Here is a 15,328-nt window from a genome sequence, read left to right as displayed (position 1 = left end):
TTATTATTATTATTATTATTATCTATTAGTACTGAATTCATATTTTATATATGGTTTGTAATTATATTTTTTTTAATTATAATTATACAACTTTATATATTCTTTTACAAACATCAGAGCATCTCATATGGATTCCAGTGTGAATTTATGAAAATATATTCAGGTTAATTATAGATATTTTAAAGCATAAAGCAATTCAGTGTTTCACTAAATGCTAATATAATTTGTAATAAAAAGAAAAAAGTTATATTAAATTAGAAACAAATACAAAATAAGAGCATTTCAACTTATGGTCTTCTGCTGTATACAGTGTAATTCTGCTTTTTATGACTTCAGGTCACAATTGAACAATCAGAATCAAGAATTCCACAGAGCAGCATAATAAAATTTTATATTAGACATGGAAAAATCATAATTTCATTTATTTACTAGAAAAAGTCACCAGTTAACCTGTGGAAAAAGTAATTGCCCCACAAGTCTTGAAACAAGAAATCAATGCTGCATTAAAGTGAATTTAAAAACAACTAAGAGGTTTGAAAGAGGTGACATAAGTCTATGTGAATAACTTTGACTTAAATAAAAAAGAAAAAAGAAAGCAGCGCCTTTAATCAGGTTATCTTTGTGAAATATTACAAGTTGTACAATGTTGTTTGTGCTTGTTAGTTTTCCAAAAGTGGGCAAATACTTTTTTTCCTAACACTGTATATGGCACATACTCACAAATCACCTGTATGAATTAATCCCACACACAACACACATCCACATAAAATAAATCATGCAATTGCAAAGGACCTTCTGAATCAGAAGCAAACAAGCACTCACGCAAACACCGCAGGCATGGAGCAAAGGCACACTGACTATCTGACAAGTTCAAAAACCTCATGATTCAGAAGTGAAATGACATAACAGGCCTTGACTCAATGACAGACAGGGGATCTCATCAAGATAGAGATACAGTCTCCACATGTTTTTGCCTCCAGCTATTTTTTCCTGTATATTCTGTGCAAAACTGCAGTATCATCACTTTTTTATTTATAAATTGGAGAATCAACAGAGGATTAGCTTTTTAAACAAAATGTCATTGAGAAAGCCTTGCTCTGGTTTATTGGTGCATAACAGAGTGGATCTATGTAGAGTTAGTTTAATATAAAGTCAGTTTGATACATCGTTGTGTGCATCCACTTTACAGCACTTTTGTTGAACTTTTCCACTCAAGACTGATGCAAAACAGGGCTTCACTGACAGGACTGTCTGATGTTTTTCAAAGGTTTGCAAGCCTTCTACTTCTTTTAGTGCAACAAGATATTTGTCTTCTCTTTAATATGTTGCAATAGATATTTTTTGTGATCTTTAGAGTTCAATCAGTTTAAAAAGTCCTTTGCATCTACTTAAATCAAAATGTTAGATTCTAAAATGAACAAACCACAACCCTGTACAGTTAAAAGTTTCCATGGTAGTTGATCAAAAACAAAAATAAAAGATCCAAAATAGTTTATGCAATATTTCTTGACAGAATAGATATATTAATAATTATGATTTATTAATAACAGAAACTGTGAGTGTCCATAAATTAATTATAAATCATTGTAATTATAATAGTGGCAAATGGATTAATCACAATTACACACAGTTAACTTTTTTATTATTATTTATTTTTTTAGCATTTTAATTATGTTAGAAATATTAAATATGAATTAATGGTAAATTAATAAATATTAAGAATGTTATTAATGTTAATATTATATCATTATATTTTTAATGATATTAAATATCTGACATTACAGTTCTTATCTTAATTTATGTTATTTAATGTTAATTATATCAATATAAATATATATATATATATATATATATATATATATATATATATATATATATATATATATATATATATATATATATATATTGCATCATTTATTTATTTTTTAATTTGTTATTGAAGGAGTTTTTTCTATCTCCTAAGTAGTTCTTTAAATGCTGCAGTAACACCATCTTTTTCTCTTTCTTACAGTCATGTAAGTGCACAAGCACAGATAGATCCCAGACCACCTTGCTGATAAATGACCTGACATTCTCCAAGACCATATGCTTCTCTTGCCCTCAAAATACTCTTTCACCTTACCTGACCGTTGACAATTATTACTTTTTTTTTTTTTTTTTTTGCTGCTATGAGCATTATTAACTGTTTCTTTAAATTGTTTCTCTCTTAAAGCATTGCCAAATCATGTACAGATATCATATTGCAGATAACAACTAATATTTCACACTTGAATTTGCCAAGCCATCTGAAAAATGACTTAAAATTTCACAACAGCTTCGGTCTCCGCATTTTTCATTTTCAAGTGGCAACAGAAGTATGAGTACTTCAGTATGATGTACCTAATGAAATGCAAACCACAAGAACTCGTGAATCCCATGATGAAATGAAAAACTCCCAAAGCAAACCCCTAAAGCACCAGCGATTGCGTCGTCGCCCCCTTTTGGCAGCCTTGGGTTCTACATATTTTAACACAGTCAAAGAGGCATGGCGGTGATAATAATTTGTATGGATTGACTTATATTTGTTGCGAATCATTTTGCAAACTTTCCTACCACCAAACAATATGTAACATAAAATAAATAAATAAATAAATAAAATTTTACAGTACTGTTCAAAAGTTTATGATCAGTAATTTTTACATTTTGAATACTTTTATTCAGCAAGGATGCATTAAATTGATCAAAAGTGACAGTGATCACATTACAAAACATTTCAATTTCAAATACATGCTCTTCTTTTTAACTTTTTATTCATCAAAGAATCCTAAAAAATAAGTATCACAGTTTCCACAAAAATATTAAGCATCACAACCATTTTCAATATAGATAATAGTAGATGTTGCAAGAGTAATTATGCAGAAAATTCAGCTTTGCATTTACGAAATAAGAAATAATTACTTTATTATTTTATATAAATATTTATTAAATATAAATTCAAATAGAAAACAGTTATTTTAAATTGTAGTAATATTTCACAATATTACTGTTTTTATTACATAAAAAAGCCCTAAACTTTTGAATGGCAGTGTACATGTTGGTCACATGATCTCTCCTTGCCTAATTTGGTGATTCTTGGTCAGAAGAAGCTGCAAAGTGGACCAGACATTATGCTGATGGCCATGGTATGCAAAACAAGAAAGAAAGCAAGAATTAATCACGATCATAATTTATGTTGAAGCAGTTAAGAGCTATAGGAAGAAACAAATATATTTCCAATTTGTACTTCAAATATCCCTGTAGAGGAATGATTTCATGCATCTAGGTAATTTAGGACATGCTTTTCAATAAACATGAAGGCAGATGCTCCCAGAAGTGTTCAGCTTGAACTTTGATTTACTGTAGACCTGGATTTGTGAGGTGGAATCATATCAGGAGCCCACATATGTCTGCGAGGTGGAGTGATTTTTTCCAGTTCTTGCAGGAAGAAGAGATCGAGTTATCTAGGCAGTCAAGGGGCATTCACACATTCGTTCACCACTGAATTTACCTTCAGTTTCATAATCTGAAACAGTTATGTAAAAAAGATTTCAACCTTTTCTGTCAGGGCTTCTCATTTGTGGTAACTTTTGGCTGAAATGTTTTTATCTCATGTCCTGCCAGGATCAGGTAGGAGTACATTTACGGTCAGAAGAATAAAGCCAGAGAGACACTGTCAACCTTTTTAGGGGATGTTTGCACAAGATTTCTTTTAAACATAATGAATATGTTTCCATGGAGTCCCTAGACAAACACAATCTTTTGTCTGAAAACTGTTGAGTCACATAAATTGGGCTAAGTTGCTGTTCAAATCCCAGATGTTACTGCAGTTAGTATATAATGGACAAAAACATCTTCCATATGTCTGAAATACACTATCCTCCCAGGATAATTTTTTTTACATGATCTTTTTGCAATATACATTTTAATGGTTTCTCTTAATCCAGTTCTGACTTTGTTCAGACACATTTCTTCAAAAAAAGAAACAGAGAAATTGTGACACTCAGCACATCGTTTGACAAACAGTTATGGATATTTGGGTCTTGAACCATTAAAGGAGACGGTAAAGAATCTTTACTTGTATCACAGAAAAATAGCATTTCTAGGATGCTTCCAAGTGCACTAATATACTACATGGTATGTGTGCTGGAGCAGGAACTAAGTTTGACACCCCTGTTCTAAACCATAAAACAACCTACTGTTAAAACATTTGTGGTCATAATGATTTTCCAAAAAAGAACTTAAATTGATTAAGTGACAGTAAAGACATCCATGATGTCAAAAAAAAAAAAAAAATATACCCAATAAATGCTGGTCTTTTTAAATTTCTATTAAATAAAAAACCCTGAAAAATAAAAGAGGCAGCACAAATGTTTTCAACCATGGTTAATTTTCCTAAGAGAATAGCTGCTGAAAATGGCTTGATGAAATTTCCTTGTGTAGTCCTTCTTTTGTACTTCCTGTCTGCCACTTATTCTTTCTCTCTTCCTCACTCCTCACCTTCATGTGAAAAGTGTTTCACATTCACACACAATATTCCGGTTTCTACATACTAATCTCACAGAACTTCACTTCAGCTCATGTTCAGCTGACGAAGCTTTGACAGCGTGCTGGATTCCACATAAACACGATTCTCCACTGAACCAGTTCCTGTTTGCCGGGACACTCTATGGTGAATGGACGTGACGGCGAGACCGTGTTATCCTCAGGGAAACTCAGTGACGCAGTGTGTGTGTGTTTGTTAAGGGTGTGTGAATGGTAATGGTTGTCACTCAGCAGTGTCTGTGACGTGCCTTCAGACCGTGCTTGTGTCTGGGGACTGTTGGTTCGTTGATATGTCTTGTTTGCCATGTTATGATGTCTGGAAGAAATATTGCAGACTTTCATAGGGGTCACTCAAGTCATCTGTAAATTCACCAATAAATCCCATAGCATTCATTGAAACAAAGAAAATTTTTCTTTGTTTGATTGTTCTTTAAATATCATACAAGACTCCACACGTCCACATATGCCAATGAAATAGTGTATGACCTGAAAATAGACTAATTTAACATTATTCCAATGATCTATTTTTTTTTTCATCACAAAAAAAGCAGTAAAGACCCACCATGGTTTTGCTCATTATATTATGGTTTTCTTTGAACCATACCATATACCATGGTATATGAATGTGGTAATCCACTGTTCTGCATTTACCCTTCAGCTCTATCATATAGTATTATTCTAGTGAGCAATTGAAATTTAGTTGGGTAGCACTTTAAATAAAAGCAGCTGCTAAAATGAATACATATAAATGTAATCCATTAACATGTTTTTTCCATCTATCAATCCACCATGGTACCACCAGATTGGGTTTTTTCCCAAAGGGACAGTCAACACAAAGCTCATCCAATACTCATTGTGTTTGGTGACATCATCCCACTTCTTGTCTTTTACATGAACAGTTTGGAATGAGAAAAACAGAAAACTTCTAAAACAACAAAGCTACATGTCCCATAAAAGAAAATTGAGAAATTGTTCCAAAATAAGACAAACAAAAGAGAATAGTTTGTAACAACTGCAAATTTACAATTGAATGTGGAAAACCACAAGTTTTATAATTTCATGCAATATCCCAAATAACTCAGTTGTTCCTGTCTAGACTGTGGGCCCGGGATCTGCTAGTCACATAGAGACAGACTCAACTATCAGCATGAAGTCTATTTACTTTTGTAGCTTATTCTTCACCACCAAGACTATTTGACTAATATGTAAAAGTGACCAACCACAGATCATTTTTTCTTTTTTCTTTTATGGTATGTCAGTTCAGGTTTACTGTATGTGAAATAGGTTATATTCTGTAACAATCATGTAAAACAAAGCAGTCTATACAAATGCATTAGAAATTAGTGTAGATTTATATTTTTATGGATGTTCTGCATATGCAGAAGCAAAAGGTACTGATTACTTCTCAGAAGCAAAATGAAATGTTTGTGATATTTAGGCCTACTGTATCTGCAACAAACTAAATATTTTTCAGAGATATTAATTCCACCTGTACTAGTTTTCTTAGGATGCGCACTATAAAATAATAATAATAATAATAATAATAAATAAAATAAAAAAAATAAACATGCTCACCAGACCTAAATGACCACCACTGCTGGTAAAAGAGGAAACTAAATTCTTGACCTATTATGTAAACCATTTTAACCTGTCAGAGAAGGTTTATACTTAAGCCATGAATCACTTTATCAACTATGCACACTGCTGAAACTGGGGGCAAAAAAAAAAAAAAAATATTGCAAAATGTCAGTTTCCATTGTAAGGTGCTTGCAAGACCTTTTTGGCCAGCTCACTTCAGTGAAGTATAAACAGTGTTTGGAAACTGGCAGGGCAGGGTGTTACTTGAACACACACACACACACACACACACACACACACACACACACACACACACACACACACACACACACACACACACTACAGGTAGAGGGTGAGAGAGGTACAGTAGTGGAACAGCTGCCTCTACAAGACCCAAGAGGTACTGTTTGCTAAGGTGTCTTTTTTTCCATCTCATGCGTTCACTAAAATGTCTGAATGGCACTGCGGTTCTACAGTAGTTTTGTTCCCTACTGAACCCAGAGTAATGAAATACACTTTATATTTGCACAGAAATGCAATATCTTAACCAAACATTTTAGCAAAAATGCTACTTGTAGCAGGTGGGATGTAACCAAAATGGGATCACAGATAGTAGAGATAATCTAAATGCAGACTCTGATATACGATAACATCTCATCTTTTAGAAGGTAGGAGGATATGTTTCCCTTATCTATTCCTGCTGATGTCAAATGTTATTTCAAATAAAAGTTTATCATCTGTATTGATTCATCTGTCTTTTAAACTTCATAGAATAATGCTAATGCTAATATGGCACGGTACAGGTCTGTGCCAAATATGTGTTTTATGAGGTAGATTGTTGGGTGAAAACATGAAAAATCCAAATTCAAGACAATTAGAAAATAAACATTCAAAAAGTTTGCATATTCAAAACCCTAAAACTATGCAGTTCAGGGTTATACATTTTAATGTTTGATTTTAAAGACATTTTTTGTTTGCTTTTTATGATAAACAAGTTTTGTATTGTGTTTGGTTGCCACTAAACCAGTTGAGAACCACTGGCTGAGAACAGCATTCTTTAAAATACAATAAAGATAAACAATACATATATTATATGCATATACTGTACATATACTGTATGTACAGTACAGCCTACTGTTAATTCAGAAATACTACTCTTTCTACTCACCTTCTATATAATAGGGAAGTATGCAATTTCGGATGCAGCCTTTGAGACCACTTGTTTAAAAGTCATTGCAATTGCAATAATGATTCAGAAAAGGGAAGATAGTGAAGAGAAAGACATAATTTGTCTACAAATACAGCTAATATTTTGTTTCTGTTGCAATGACTTTGGTTTCTACATGTGGTTCATGTATCCAGATACTTTTCAGGGCCTCTTTATTGTTATATATATAGACAAAGTGATTAACTATACTGTATATAGTCATTTTCTGGGGTGTAGCAACCATTATAACTTTTAAAAATGTCTATGTTTGTCCCCATCACGTTTTGACTCATGCATTCAAGTCCTCCCACACACATTTTTCAAATATTTCATACACCCTCATTTTAATTTGCAATAGAAAACTAATCCAGTGCAACATGAATTTCATCATTATATCTTCTGGTTATCACAATGACAGTTGTTATGGTAAAAATGAATACCGTAGGTGATGAAGCCTATTTTTCAAACAATTTTTGTTAGTGACACAGTCTATCCTTGTTGACCTTCCTGATGACTGTGGTCTCTCTATTTGGCAATGACCAGACATCCAGGTCCTTTTGCCCGAACTAGGCCACAGTTTCATGCCCAGGCGATGTTGATTTAGTGGGTGATGATAGTATGACCTGACCATCTGCTGGTAGTAATAGCCTTCTCTGTTCTCCAAATGTACAGACAAATGCACACACAGGTTGGGTTAAAAGGCGCATGCCTAAAATGGGCAAGGCTGTCTGTGTTTTCTCTGCTAGCCAAGAGCAAAAATGTCCTGAGTCACCGCATCCATCCAAAGGGAAGTTAATAAATGCTCTGTCTTTCTGCTAATGTTTTCTTACTTTATTATGTTGTCTAGTTAAAGCTATAGTCCTTGTCATCTCAGGTAACCTGTTTTAGACAAAGTGTTTTGTACGTCCAATCACAAAACATGTTAAGCTTAAATGTTACAAATTAAAACATATTAGGGTTGTCAAAAAAGATTAAGAGCTTTATGGCGAGATATAGTTAGATTATGATTATCCAAAAGTCTTAACTAGAAATGATTCGATCTAGAGAGCCACACCAAATGAGCCCCAGGAGATTGTTTTACAGCTGAGTAAGCTCAGCATTTCATCATCTATCTTCAGCACAATTAGTTTCAAATGCCATTTCTATCTGAAGGTGACGTAACCCAACAGCTGTACGTTTGTGTTGTTGACAGCCTAGCATTTCAGCTCCCAGACTACCGATGAGATAACCAGCTTGATCCTGATCATAAGAACTTCAGTATGTTTATCTGCAGAACAAAGTTTAATGGATAGTCATTTATTAGGACCTAATGCATGAGCACTGAATCAGTCCAAGACTCCAGCAGACATGAAACCCTTTCTCCTTGTAGTAAAACTTCAAAACTTCAAAAAGCACATGTTCTCTGATAAACAGCCAGTCTTCATACAAGCCTAATTTGAAATAAGCAAATGTTAACTTATGGACCACACAAAATGCTTGAAAGTAAGGTTTTGACATCCGAATCTCTCCTAGCCAAAAACAAGAAACAGTCTGTGCCAAACACATGCTCGGTTGTGATTCATCTAAAAGTACTTACGGCAAATCAACTAAAAGGACAGTTTACTGGCATAAAGCTCCTTTCTCAAGAGATCAGTGGCTCTCTCTGAAACTCTTTAAAATCACAGGTCACTCACAGCTATAATCTTTGTGCTAACAACCCAGAACTTTTAACTCTTGGGCAACCAGCATCCAAACATGATTACATATGTGGGCCCTGTTTTGAGTGTATGCTTCTTCACAATACTCAAATGGCTACAACTGTCCTATATATGAATATTACTTTGTCTCTAAACTAATAACAAAACAGCTGAGTCTCTGCTAAATTAAAGCTATTTGATAGCTAATGTTAAATAAGTGCATTCAAGTGCTATGTTACAAATGTTACCGACGATTAAAAAAAAAAAAAAAGCGCCCACAAATATATTGAGCAGCACAACTGTTTTCAAAAATGATAATAATAAGAAATGTTTCTTGAGTTGTGAGTCAGCATATTAGTATGATTTCTGAAGGATCATGTGACACATGCTGAAAATTCAGCTTTGCATCATAAGGAACAAATTACAAATTATTATTAATATATATATATATATATATATATATAAATATATATATATATATATATATATATATATATATATATATATATATATATATATATATATAATTTATTTATTTATTTTTTATTTACAATAGAAAACGGTTATTTTAAATTGTAACAATATTTGACTATATTTTTTTTTAAATCAAATATCTATGTTTATGTCAACATTCATTTTAACGGCAAATTATTTATTTATTTCTTGATTTATTGCAAACAAGAACATGGGACATTCTTGGTATTAATTTATTACAAATGAAGACAAAATATGCACAGTATTTTTTAGATTTTTGAAGTTGTTGTTATCCTCACATTCTAAGTCTCAATATAATTCCCTGACAAATGAAGCAATCTCTCTGCATTTTCAGAACTCTTGTTTTTATTGTGAAATACCTTAGCCTTTATTGAGTGGGGCAAATATTGATAACATATTGTGCCAGTGGTAGATGGTATCAGATAGTTTTACTTAAATACCATATGTAAAAAGTGAACATGGGTCTAAGTTGGATTACTAGAACTATTTGAGTCTATTTAGTTCGTATTTCTGCTTTCCTAATCGTAATTTATTATTGTACACTCATTCAACTTGAGCGCATAGAAATTCACAGACACTCAAATATCTCACTTTCACCCAAAGTATAATTTCCCTTTAAAAGGATCTCGGCACCAGACGTTTTTTTCTGACGTCATGACGCACGAGCCTGATTTCAACTTCTGTTGCTCAACTGACAACCGCCATTTTTTCTCTCCGCACTCGGATGAAAAAGGTAGGTTGGAAGTTTATTTTAATTAATATACTCGAAAAAGCATCTTTTGGACGTGTGTTTTAGTTGTTTATGAGTTAATTAATGTTGTTTGTGAACATGAATACTAACGAAATCGTAATTAACCAAATTTTTGAACATACGTTTGCGATATAGCGTTACTGAACATGTTCTTTGTATACAATATGTTGCATTTACTCATTTGTTTTATACAAATGTGTTCAGTTTGGATCTTGGGAGTGTGTGTATAAAATTATTTTTTAAATTGATGCCTCCTCATGTTTACGTTAACCGTCTGTGCCGCGCGAGATATTGGAAATTCTTTGGGCGGGAAGTGCTCGGGGAGCGGGATAAAATGCTCGAATTTGATTTCCTGCAGTTAAATATTTATTATGCTTTTAAAGTAATGTTTGTCTGTTCTTTTATTTGTCTTTGAAAACGTTAGCTCTGATTTATTCATCGATACATTTTTTCGCCCAGAAATGATGATGATGAAAGTCAGTGGGTGCGTCTCAATCAGCTCCCTAGTTAAGCTATCAGGGCACTGATCCGGGAGCCAGCCCATTTACTGATTCCCTTATCAGTGCCCTGACTACTGAACTAGGGAGCTGATTGAGACGCACCCAATGTGCTTAACGCTAGCTTCATTTGCCTAGCTCATGGTGCTAGCTTCATCCAGGAAAAAAATGTCAGGGTTTTCTTTAGTAGAAAATTATGATTTCTTTTTGTAGAAATAAGTAGTATTTTCACAACTAATTAATTACTTGACCTGTAGCAAACCATTTTCTACCACTTAAAATTTAACTTACAAAATTTTTCTCCCCTTAGAACTGAAAGCTTTTTTAATATTTGACGACTGAGGAGGACACTTTGCTATAACGTTACATGGTAAGTAATTTCTATTAATTTAAGTAATTTATTCTATAATAGATAATATTAATTACTAATGTCGGATATGTTTGAGTAAATTCCATCTAATGTTATTGACTTTCATTTTATCCTCATTAAGAATTTTCCAACTAAAATTTGCATTAACTCACCCTTATGACATTCTGAATGCATGTGCCTTTTTTGATTTTCAGAAAAATATCTCTTTTCTTAGTGTCCATACAGTGTAAACCAATTTTTAAGCTCAAAATGATTATGGTATATGACGTGAAATGTACAGTATTGTACACAAGTACTGGCTGATTTAATATGAAAAAGACCAAATTTAAATGTGTATGATGCTGACGCAGGAGCTTGCCAATAATAAGCCGGCATTCTGACGTGGAATCCGGAAGCTCTGTGCTGAACCACTTGCAATATGCAATATAGTTGTTATTTGAACCACACAGTTACTTTCAAAAGGTGATTTCTTCTATTTTGAATGGTAACATAGACATCAGCGTATAGACATCAGCGTTTGAATCTGAATAATGAACTTTTGCATACTTTTGTGATATATATACTTTGGCCAATCATTTAATACAAACTTTTATAGTTTTGTAAATGTTTATATTTTCTTGTCCTTTGCTATCCTTGGCGAAATCTGATTCTCTATTACAGATTACTCAGAATTTTTAAAATAAGAAAAATAATTTTATCGATTGCTTTATCACAGACTGAAAACATTCATGTGAAAAGAGAGTGTGTCCTGAAGGCCCTCATCGTTTTCCTGGGGGAAAATCCTCAAGATCTTATCAAGGAGTACCTTGTGAGTTGAAAGTCCGCATATTCTATTTAGATTTTATTTTTCAGAAAGTACAAAATGTGTTTTGTAGTTATGAACGAAAAATGTAAAAAAAAAAAAAAAAGATAATAATAATAATTATGTACACTACTTTAGGAGAACCAGCAAGATGATTGCGAGGGAGAGCTGGAGCAGCTCACCATGGCGGTGTATGTTATTCGGAAGGAGGGGGACATCACGAACCACCGGCTGACATAGGTGTCGTCATCGAGGGTGTTAAAGTTCTGAATGAGCTGCCTTCGTTCACATCAGCTTGTGCCTTGCTTCTCAAGATGATATACATCATCAATCTGGCTTATCCAAAACCACTTCGCTTTACATTCGAGGTATTCCAGAAAGTTCTCTTGCAGCTCGATCAGCACATGATGTCACCAAAAGTTCAAAGTCTTTTCAGGAGACTACAGTGAACTTGCAGTAATGTTTGAATGTGCATGTGTTTGAAAGAATGTCTCTGTTTTAGTTGGATGTTTCATGTGTTCTTATTGTAAGACTATCGATTTGTTCAGTCATATGTCTTTCCCTGGTTCCCTTTACATTGGTGAAAGTAATGGTAATTACCTATAACTCTTAAGCTGTCAAAAACATTTTCCATGATCTGTTTGGTTGGTTTATTTTTTTATTTATTTTTTTTAAATATAAAATCATTGCTCAGTTTAGGGCATTACTTGTAAGCTGTTCTAAAGCACTTTTAAATACACTTATATGGTTCTATTTTAAGAATATATTAAAGGGATAGTTCACCCAAAAATGGTTCAAGTTGTTCCAAACCTGCATGAGTTTGTTTCTTCTGCTGAACACAAAATAAGATGTGTTGAAAAATGTTGGTAACCAGACAGTTGACCGTACCCATTGACTTTCAGTCTTTTTTTTTTTTCCTGCTGGAAGTCGATGGGTACGGTCAACTGTCTGGTTACCAACATTTTTCAACACATCTTATTTTGTGTTCAGCAGAAGAAACAAACTCGTACAGGTTTGGAACAACTTGAACCATTTTTGAGTGAACTATCCCTTTAATTGTTTTTTAGGTGGCTCATTTAAGGACATAACCACTTTTTATATTTCTTTTTATAAAAATGTGCAGTGCAAAGACAACTTTGCAAAAAGACTGTTATGGATGTAAAGTGTGTCAGTAAATGAAATTTCATTTGCACAACAAATATGAACAGTTTTTAAGTTTGTAATATGGAAAACACTTAGCGTATAAATGAATTAATGGTAATAAATATCTATAAAGCAATTTGAGTCTCGTGTGATTGAGTGAAATTAAGTTGAGAAAATATAATTATTTAAGTTGAGGAAACATAATTTTTTTAGGTGTTACCAATTGAAGTATTTTTTTTTTTTAAGTTGATCTAACTGTAGTAAAAATTAATATTTAAGTTGGAATGCAGTGAAATTAAGTTAGACTAATGTAAATAATAGGATTGAATGAACTCAAATAATAAAAGTGTGATTAACCCAGTGAAATGAAGTTGATAAAACGTGATAATTTAAGTTGAGAAAACTTAATTTCTTTAGGTGTTACCAATTGAAGTAATTTTTTTAAGTTGATCCAACTGTTCACTTTTTACAGTGTACATACTGTACATCTACATGGTACACCATGGTATATGTTTATGTGGAAAACCATGGTGTTGCCATCCTATATGTCCAAAAAAAAAAAAAAAAAAAAAAAAAAATATATATATATATATATATATATATATATATATATATATATATATATATATATTATAATAGTATTAATAATACAATGCACTTTTTCTTACTGAACCTTGACCTGAATACTCTGCCTGGCACTGGTTTTTGGAGAACGTCAAATGCACATTCCATTGCCATTTTCCCATTATACTTTCACAGGTCACACAGTCTAGTGCATGCCTTAGAATTGCAATGTAGGCTGTTGTTGCAGAGCATATTTGCATTGAATGATAACTGTATCTCATGAGAGGTTGAAAACAAAGCTTTTTACACAGGACACAGTATTTAACAAGGCCCTGTCTTCTGGGTTCAGCTGGGTTCAGGATCTCAACATAGATTCATCACAGTATTTTAGGAATCTAAACTGTTCAGATCCGGCACATTCACACACTTCCAAAATGAAGACAGTTATTAACCACACCCTGGACTCTCCTTTTAACACAGGAACTCCAGAAGGACTAAAAAGGTGAAGTGCAAACACCAGTCAGCATGCTGGCTTTTGTTGGACTCTTAACTGTGGGGTGAAAATTTCTCTCATTTGGAGCCGAGTCATTTCTAATGTCCCCTGCATGACTCAGACTCTGTTTGTCTGTCGGAGGCATAGACTCGGTGCTAATTAAGGTATTTCCCAGCAACACATAAGTTCTGTTTTGGGCGGGAATAACTGCGGGGACTTGTTTGGCATTTTGTGTGAGTACACTGCCAGAAAATGTATTTTACAGGAAATAACATAATAAAACTGTTCAAAAAGGTGTTTTTTTTTAAGAGGTGCTTTAGAAAACTCACTTATAATAAATGTTACAGAAAAACAAGGTTGACTACAGTAAACATTCATTTAGAACACATATTGTAGTTATGTCGTATGATAACCTAAAAAATGCCAGTTCTGACAGATTTGTTCTTGGCTTGATCGTACAATTTTGTGCAAAATGTAAATATTTATTGTGTATTTCTGTAAGTTTACAGTTTATCACCTTTTTGTCTAATTAATGGAATCAGTTGATGCACTGCAAGAAATGGGTGACAATAGCAAAAAAAAAAAAAAAGTCAAATGAATGTTTAAAGTACAATTTGGCAACAAATGTCTTCATGAGCAAGTAATGAATTCATTCAACTGATTTCTTTCAAAAAAATGCATTTGTTTAGGAAGGAATAATTTTTGAGTGTGTCATTGAATCATTCACTAAATTGGTCCATTCAAAAACTCTGATTCCCTCAGGAGTGATTCGACAAGTCTGTCTTTATGAGTGATTCATTGAATCATTCATTCAACTGAGTTCTTTAAAAAACAGATTTGTATATGTATTTGTGTATGTATATATATACATATATATACATATATATATATATATATATAAACAAGTCATCAAATCATTCATTCAACCAACTTGCACAAAAAACAACAACATATTAATTCAAGTCTTTATGAGTGACTCATTCATAATTATTCATTCAACCAATTTGTTCAAAAACAATTATTCATACAGGAACATCTCTGCTGTTTTTTTTTTTTTTTTTTTTTTACTTCATTGGGAACTATTTTTCTTGGAAAGGCAAACATACACAAAGTAACTAACAATATTGTGTCTAAAACATAAGTTAATCAATAATCTTCATTATTAAACTGTGTTAACCAATATCAGACTCAC

The 15,328-nt window shown here is 32.8% G+C and overlaps 1 long non-coding RNA gene across 1 annotated transcript; it reads left to right on the top strand.

Moving 5' to 3' along the window:
* The first annotated feature begins 10,003 nt into the window (after positions 1–10,003).
* On the top strand, positions 10,004–12,800 carry LOC109089105. Its single transcript, XR_006156958.1, has 4 exons — positions 10,004–10,249; positions 11,075–11,134; positions 11,850–11,942; positions 12,075–12,800. It is a non-coding gene; the product is annotated as an uncharacterized LOC109089105 (long non-coding RNA).
* The last annotated feature ends 2,528 nt before the right edge of the window (positions 12,801–15,328 follow it).

This window comes from Cyprinus carpio, chromosome A1, assembly GCF_018340385.1.
Source record: "Cyprinus carpio isolate SPL01 chromosome A1, ASM1834038v1, whole genome shotgun sequence".
NCBI classification, from domain to species: Eukaryota; Metazoa; Chordata; class Actinopteri; order Cypriniformes; family Cyprinidae; genus Cyprinus; species Cyprinus carpio.
The sequence above is the reverse complement of the archived record's forward strand: the minus strand, read 5'-3'. Positions and strand labels throughout refer to the sequence as shown.